General features: G+C 51.1%; 1 pseudogene; it reads left to right on the top strand.

The window, feature by feature from the left end:
* The first annotated feature begins 6,397 nt into the window (after positions 1 to 6,397).
* LOC142260804 (U2 spliceosomal RNA) lies at positions 6,398 to 6,604 on the top strand (annotated as a pseudogene).
* The last annotated feature ends 1,233 nt before the right edge of the window (positions 6,605 to 7,837 follow it).

Below are 7,837 nucleotides of genomic sequence, written 5' to 3'. Positions count from 1 at the left end.
CTTCCGCCAGCTGAGAACAGCCCTGACCGGAGAGGAAATCCTACCGTACCCTGACTACAGCCGCCCATTCATCCTCTACACCGACGCCAGCAATGTGGGCTTGGGGGCTGTTCTATCCCAGGTCCAAGACAGAAGGGAAAAGGTAATAGCTTATGCTAGCCGAAAACTCCGACCGACTGAGAGGAACCCTGAGAACTACATCTCCTTCAAGCTTGAGCTCTTGGCACTGGTGTGGGCTATCACCGAGCGGTTCCGCCATTACCTGGCAGCAGCCAAGTTCACCGCGTACACAGACAATAACCTGCTGACCCATCTAGATACGGCCAAGCTGGGCGCGTTGGAGCAGCGGTGGGTGACCAGGTTAGCCAACTACGATTTCACCATCAAGTACCGGGCCGGCCGTACCAACGTCAATGCCAATGCACTCTCCCGGATGCCCCACCTGTCGGAAGAGGGGCCAGAGGATGATGACCTCGAAGAGATCGAGTTGCCTGCATTTCACCGGCCATTCACTGAGAAGGTGCACGTCTACCAACAACGGGTGAACCTGGATCCGCTGCCCCGACAGGACTGGCAGGAAGCTCAGGACCAGGCACCTGCTGTCCGCCTGGTCAAGACTCTAGTGGAACAGGGTTCTGCTGGGATAGACCCTGCTGCCCCTGCCGAAGCCCAACGTCTGTGGCAAGAACGGACCCGGCTATACCTACACCAGGGGAAGTTGTATCGCGAGCTGATTAATCCAAAGACTCACGAGAAGATCCGCCAGCTGGTGATTCCCCAGGCTAACGTGCCCACCGTCCTGCAAGCATACCATGATGGTGCAGTGCACTTCGGGTGGAAGAAGCTAGAGATGTTGTTAAGAGAGCGGTTCTATTGGAGTGGAATGCGGGAATCTGTGGAGGCCTGGTGCCGAGAATGTGGCCCTTGCGCATTGAGAAGGAAGGACGAGGCCAGCCAGAAGGCACCCCTACACCCGATCATTACACACCAACCGCTGGAGCTGGTTGCCCTTGACCATGTAAAGCTCACCCCCAGCCGAAGTGGGTACACCTACGCTCTGACCATCGTAGACCACTACTCGAGGTTCCTGGTGGTTGTCCCAGTTAAGGACTTAACCGGCCGCACCGCTGCTAAGGCTTTCCAGGCTTATTTCTGTTGACCGCATTGGTACCCGGAGAGGGTGCTTACCGACCAGGGTCCGGCCTTTGAAGCAGAGGTATTCCAGGAATTCTGCCAGTTGTACGGCTGCAAGAAAATCCGGACCACGCCTTACCACGCCCAAACCAATGGCATTTGTGAAAAGATGAACCACTTGGTCCTGGGCCTCCTCAAGACGTTACCACTGGAAGAGCGGAACCTGTGGCTGGCGAAGCTACCTGACCTGGTCGATATGTACAACAACATCCCTTCCAGCTCTACGAAATGCACTCCAGAATACCTGATGAGAGCTCGTCCCGGCCGGCTACCAGTGGATCTGGAAATGGGCTTGGAAGCTTCAGAAGCACTCCTGTCGACAGCTGAATGGGACACTCGGCGGAGGACACAGTACCGACAGGTCCAGGAGTATGTTGAAAAGAACTTGTGCCGGAGTCGGGGACAACAGGAGCAGTGCTTCAACAAGAAGGCGCCTGCCGGTTCCTTCCAACCTGGGGATGTAGTGCTGAAGCGGAAAAGAAGGGCCCACAAGCTGGATGATCAATGGGAAAAAACCCCGTATGTAGTCCAGCCCACAGGATGGGAGAATGGGAAGGCCTACCAGATCAGCCGTGACCAGGGGGGGACTTTGGCCACGGTTTCCCGAGACCACCTGAAGAAGTGCCCACCAGCATTGAGAGTAGCGGATGAGGCTCCAGTTCCCAGTCCAGTGGAGAAGGAAAAAGAGGTAATCCACACCATGATGGGTGATTTTCCAGCAGACTGGCCTACACAGAACGGTGCGGTGATCCTTCCAGTGATACTGTTCCCACAACCCGTGGATGAAGAAATGATGGAAACGGTTAACCGCGAGCCAGTGCCCAGGGATGTACCTGTACCCAGCTCCCCTACGCCTCCGCCTGCCCCACATGATAGCAGGGAGGAGGAACTGACTGTTCCCTCTGCCCCACTGCCTGTCACCACTGACACCGGACCCCGAAGGTCCACTCGCCCCAACCTAGGTAGACCCCCACTTAGGTACAGGGAAACTACTCTTTAAAAGGGGGGGGGCTTTATGTGTTGAGTGTACCAGTTTGAAAGTTTTAAATGATAAGTAAAGATGATCAACCAAAGAAGTTTACCTGATTGAACCGTGATTAAACCGGCCGTTGCCGGCAACTGTTGTCCCCGTAGGGACTGTGCAACCATTGCGTAAGGAACTGCTTACGGACAAGCCCGAGAACTTGCAGGGCAACCACAAACTTAGTGCAATGTAAATAAAAATGTTTGTTGGCTTGACACCGTTACCGCCTCCGGAGAGGCTGATTTGGGAGGATGGGCCTGGAGGAAAGGGATGGCCTAGGCCCGCCACTACCGTAACCGGTGGCGATCCTCCGGGGGTTCAGGGGTCCCCTTGGACGTGGGCCCCCTGAAAGAGACAGAACCCGCTCGGGCAACTTGGTGCTGGACTGGGGTCAAGGGGTGCTGCCCGCTTCTTAGGGGCAGCATCAGGGCCAGGTTGTTTGGGTGGGAGAAGAGCGGAAGCTGTACCGTTGTAAAATGTTTATGATGCTTTTACATGTTTTACCGTTTTATTCTTTTTCAGTTGTGAAAATAAAACCGGTGATGGACGGGCAGCCCGCGGACGGTCTGCATTTTACTATAGGGGAATGTGGCGCCCTGGACAAGCCAGGTCGTCACAGGTACTACACCAACACACTCTACACTCCGGCTAGGCACACCGAAGCTAAACACAAATCCTAGTTGCCTTCCTCCAGGGGCTGATGTCCACACCAGGGGGTGGGCCAGGCGGTTGATCCCACCCACCGAGGAGTTCACAGTCCTGGAGGCGGGAAAAGGAGTCAGATTAGAGATCAGTTTTGGAGTTAGAGAAGTGAAGAGGAGAGGAGACTGACCGTGTCCGGGTGTGTGGCCCGGGCACTCAGCAAGGTTGGCAGACGGTGGTGACCTTCTGCAGGAGAGGCTGATTGGAGTGAACCGTACGGACCAGGGATGGGCGGTGGCCCGCCGGTACCAGATCGGGGAGTGAAGAGAAGCCAGCACCATCCGGCAGGGCCTACGGACCCCGACCAGGCTAGGAGTCGCCGTAAAACCGGTCAAATCCGTTAGCGACAGGAACCTCCAGGGTTTCCCAGCAGTCAAGACCCGATTGAAGGCAACAGCTCACACTGTAGAGGGAAGCACAGTCACCGCCAAGGCTACAGTTCCCAGGGCCAGAGCCTGCGGGCAAAAGGGGCTCCCTCAGCATCCATCCAAGCTGGGGAGCGGGTTACCGGTGGGAAGCCCGCTAGATTTTGGGGGAATAAAAGGGGTCCAACACCACATCCCCACAGGTGCACACCCACCCATCAAAGAGAGCTATAAGCCAATACCACCTTCACATTGCCAGTGTACCAAGGACATGTTGAGCAACATGAAGGCGGCTGGGGTTATCCGTGACAGTTGTAGCCTTTGGGCAGCTCTGTTGATCCTGTTAAAAAAGAAGGACGGCACCACTCCCCGTATTGAGGAATCGCTAGCTGCATTGAGAACTGCAAATTATTTTTCTACCCTTGATCTCACTAGTCACTATTGGCAAGTGTCCGTTGCTGAGGCAGACCGGGAGAAGACCGCCTTCGCCACCCCTATGGGTCTCTGCGAGTTCAAAAGCATGCCCTTCGAGCTGTGCAATGCGCCAGGAACCTTCCAGAGGCTGATGGAATGCTGCTTGGGACAAGATTTTAGGGTGTATAAAAAGGGAGATTAGATCCCGTGATCCCAACGTATTGTTACACCTCTATAAATATAGGCAACTGGATTTTCACAATGAAAAGGCAAAGGATAACGCCCGAAAAAGACGCCATACATTATGTCAGTGCCATCACTGACAAACCTGGATTGACCATGAAATACATCAATCCCCTTAAAGGTGAGTTAAAACAAGTTTTAACTAAATTGCCTTAATATTGTCATGCATTAGAATGACTGTCTTAGGTAATGATAAATATTTTCTACAGGAAGAGGAGTGTTTGCTGAAACTGAAATCGAAAAAGGGAGTTTTGTTGCAGAATATCGAGGCGAGCTCACGTATGCACTTACGATGGTAGACAACTACTCGAGATTTATGGTTGTGGTACAAGTCAAAGATCTAATGGCCCATACTGCAGCGAAGGTCTTCCAAGCACACTTATGCAGACCTCATGGCTACTCAGAGAGAGTCCTCACAGATCAAGGCACAGCCTTTGAAGCGGAAATCTTCAAGGACTTCTGCAGCTTTTACCGATGCAGGAAGATGCGCACTACACCCTACCATGCTCAAACCAATGGTTATCAACCTGCTCAGGACTTTACCCCATATTCCAGATGTGGCCTTACAAGTGATTTATAGAGGGGTAACAATACGTTGGGATCACCGGATCTAATCTCCCTTTTTATACACCCTAAAATCTTGTTTGCTTTAGAATAAACAATAACATCATAAAGGTATAGCAGTACCGTTTCAAAGTTTCAGTGTCCCAAGCAGCATTCCATCAGCCTCTGGAAGGTTCCTGGCAAATTGCACAGCTCGAAGGGCATGCTTTTGAACTCGCAGAGACCCATCGGGGTGGCAAAGGCGGTCTTCTCCCGGTCTGCCTCAGCAACGGACACTTGCCAATAGCGACTAGTGAGATCAAGGGTAGAAAAATAATTTGCAGTTCTCAATGCAGCTAGCTATTCCTCAATACAGGGGAGTGGTGCTGTCCTTCTTCTTTAACAGGACCAACGGAGCTGCCCAGAGGCTACAACTGTCACGGATAACCCCAGCCTCCTTCATGTTGCTCAACATGTCCTTGGTACACTGGTAATGTGCAGGTAGTTTTGGCTTATATCTCTCTTTGATGGGTGGGTGTGCACTTGTGGGGATGTAGTGTTTGACCCCTTTTATTCTTCAAAAGTCCAGCGGATGTTTGCTGAAGACTTGCTCGTATTCTTGCACTAGCCTGTAGACCCCCTTCTTGTGATGTGAAGGTGTGGAGTCAGTGCCTACGTGTAATTCCTTACACCACTCCTCTGGCTGACTTGGTGAGCTGTCACTGAATGGGTGGGCTGAAGCAATGGTGGATGCTGCTGTTTGGATAGCATGTGTATCTACTGAGAACAGCTTATCAATGGTGGCAAATCGGAGCAGCTTAATCTCTTGCTCTCCGCAGTTCAACACTCTCATGGGCACTCTTCCCTTCCATATTAATGAATAAAACTATGATGTAAATAGCATATAGATACCCCACAAATGCAGATAAAAGTAGGTTATGGGAAAAGGGGGAAGAGAGAAACAGGAAAATAGTGGAATAAAGTATACCTTCCAGGTGGGAGAGGAAATGGCAGCACAGCCAGTGGAGGTGAAGCAAGGGGAGCCTGCAACTAAAGAGTTGAGAGCGTTATCACATGGTGACTGAGCCTGATTGTAACGGGAGCATAGAGGTGCCGATCCTGTCTTACCTGCGTTGGTGTAGAAGTGGGTGTCCTGTGGTGGAGTCAGCTATGTGCAGTGGTGGCCGTGGGTTCTTTTATGTGCGACCGTAGTAATAGCTGCGCCCACTTCCTGTATGGGAGTGGAATGCAGTGAGGGTAATGGAACGCACGCCTGCGCTTTTGTGTTTAACGTCGCGCATGTGCAGAACGGAGAAAAGGCTGCGCTCACTTCCTAATGAAAGGGAGTGAGACGCATCTGGGAAGGGAAGGGAAAAGATTAGGGTTTGGGGATGATGAAAGGGCTTTCTACGGGCAAGGATGGCAAAGGGTGGCAGTGACGGAAAGTCAGGCAGCCTGTCCTGTCCTGTCCTGTCCGTCCGTCTTTTTGTATCATGAATTGGAAAGACTGCAAGGGGGAGGGGAGGTGCTTGTGTCCAAAAGGAGGAGTTATTCAGATTCATTGCAGTGGGCGGCGGCTGCAAAAAGCACCATTCTTCTTGTTTTTGCTCTGCAAAACAGCCTTTTCAAGGGTTGGCTTGGGTGACAAAATGTCTTCTGTAGGCGTGGGTTTGTCTCCCTCTCCCTAAGATGTGTCCGGTATAGGCCAGGGTGCCACTCAAGGCCGTAACCAATTCGGGTTATAGCTTCTCGGCCTTTTGGCTAAGATCAAGTGTAGTTTCGGAGGACGCTACCTTGGTCGGTACTGGAAGGTGCCTGGGATTGCACGTCTGCCGGCCTTGAGGAAGTGTGTGCGCCTTCTGGTGACACATAGCCCTCTTGTGCCTGGACGGTTCCCAGGCAACGGGAGGCGATCACCTTTGTTATTTTGAAGTCCTACTGATAAACAGAAAAAAAAAAAAATTAAATCTGTTCTTATCAGTTTAATATCTGATACGTCCCCTCTCTGGGGACCATATATTAAATGGATTTTTAGAACAAGGAGATGGAAAAAATCTTGCTCTGTCCACTGCACGCATTGACCTGGTATTGCAGTACCTCCAGGACCGGTGCACCCCTTCTTAACCGAGTTTCCAAAAGCAGAACTCAATTCACCTGATTCAAATGAGCCCCATTAGTGAATTGAAAGAAAGCAAAAACTTTATATGCACCTCAATTTGGCCAATTCACTTTTCACACTTTCACCCTTTTTTTTATCTTTCACACCTTTTACTTGCTTTATTGATGCAAAAAGCTGTGCCAAATAGCAAACTCATCTCCACTCAACTTGACCAACTCTGCTATGTCCCGTGCAGTATCTTATTCTCAGTCTTATCTAGATCATTTGCAATTGAATAGAATAGATCCCTTTTGGCTGCTTATGACTGTGTAAAATATGTAGTTTTACTGGGCTGGGATGAGAGAATCCATTGAAGCATGGTGTAGGGATTGTGGTTCCTGTGTGCTAAGAAGAGAGGCTGGCACCAGCCAGAAAGCCCCATTGCAGCCAATAATCACTTAATAACTTTTTCAACTTGTCATCATATGGGAGGCCTTCCATTCCTTGTAGTAGTCTAGTTGCCCACCTTTGAACTGACTCTAACTTCTGAATGTCCTTATTAAAATGTGGAGCCCAAAACTGGTTCCCATATTCCAGATGTAGCCTTACAAGTGATTTATAGAGGTGTAACAATACGTTGGGATCACGGGATCTAATCTCCCTTTTTATACACCCTAAAATCTTGTCCCAAGCAGCATTCCATCAGCCTCTGGAAGGTTCCTGGCGCATTGCACAGCTCGAAGGGCATGCTTTTGAACTCGCAGAGACCCATAGGGGTGGCGAAGGCGGTCTTCTCCCGGTCTGCCTCAGCAACGGACACTTGCCAATAGTGACTAGTGAGATCAAGGGTAGAAAAATAATTTGCAGTTCTCAATGCAGCTAGCGATTCCTCAATACGGGGAGTGGTGCCGTCCTTCTTTTTTAACAGGATCAACAGAGCTGCCCAAAGGCTACAACTGTCACGGATAACCCCAGCCGCCTTCATGTTGCTCAACATGTCCTTGGTACACTGGCAATGTGAAGGTGGTATTGGCTTATAGCTCTCTTTGATGGGTGGGTGTGCACCTGTGGGGATGTGGTGTTGGACCCCTTTTATTCCCCCAAAATCTAGCGGGCTTCCCACCGGTAACCCGCTCCCCAGCTTGGATGGATGCTGAGGGAGCCCCTTTTGCCCGCAGGCTCTGGCCCTGGGAACTGTAGCCTTGGCGGTGACTGTGCTTCCCTCTACGGTGTGAGCTGTTGCCTTCAATCGGG

The sequence above is a fragment of the Anomaloglossus baeobatrachus genome, unplaced genomic scaffold (assembly GCF_048569485.1).
Source record: "Anomaloglossus baeobatrachus isolate aAnoBae1 unplaced genomic scaffold, aAnoBae1.hap1 Scaffold_188, whole genome shotgun sequence".
Classification (NCBI taxonomy): Eukaryota; Metazoa; Chordata; class Amphibia; order Anura; family Aromobatidae; genus Anomaloglossus; species Anomaloglossus baeobatrachus.
The sequence above is the reverse complement of the archived record's forward strand: the minus strand, read 5'-3'. Positions and strand labels throughout refer to the sequence as shown.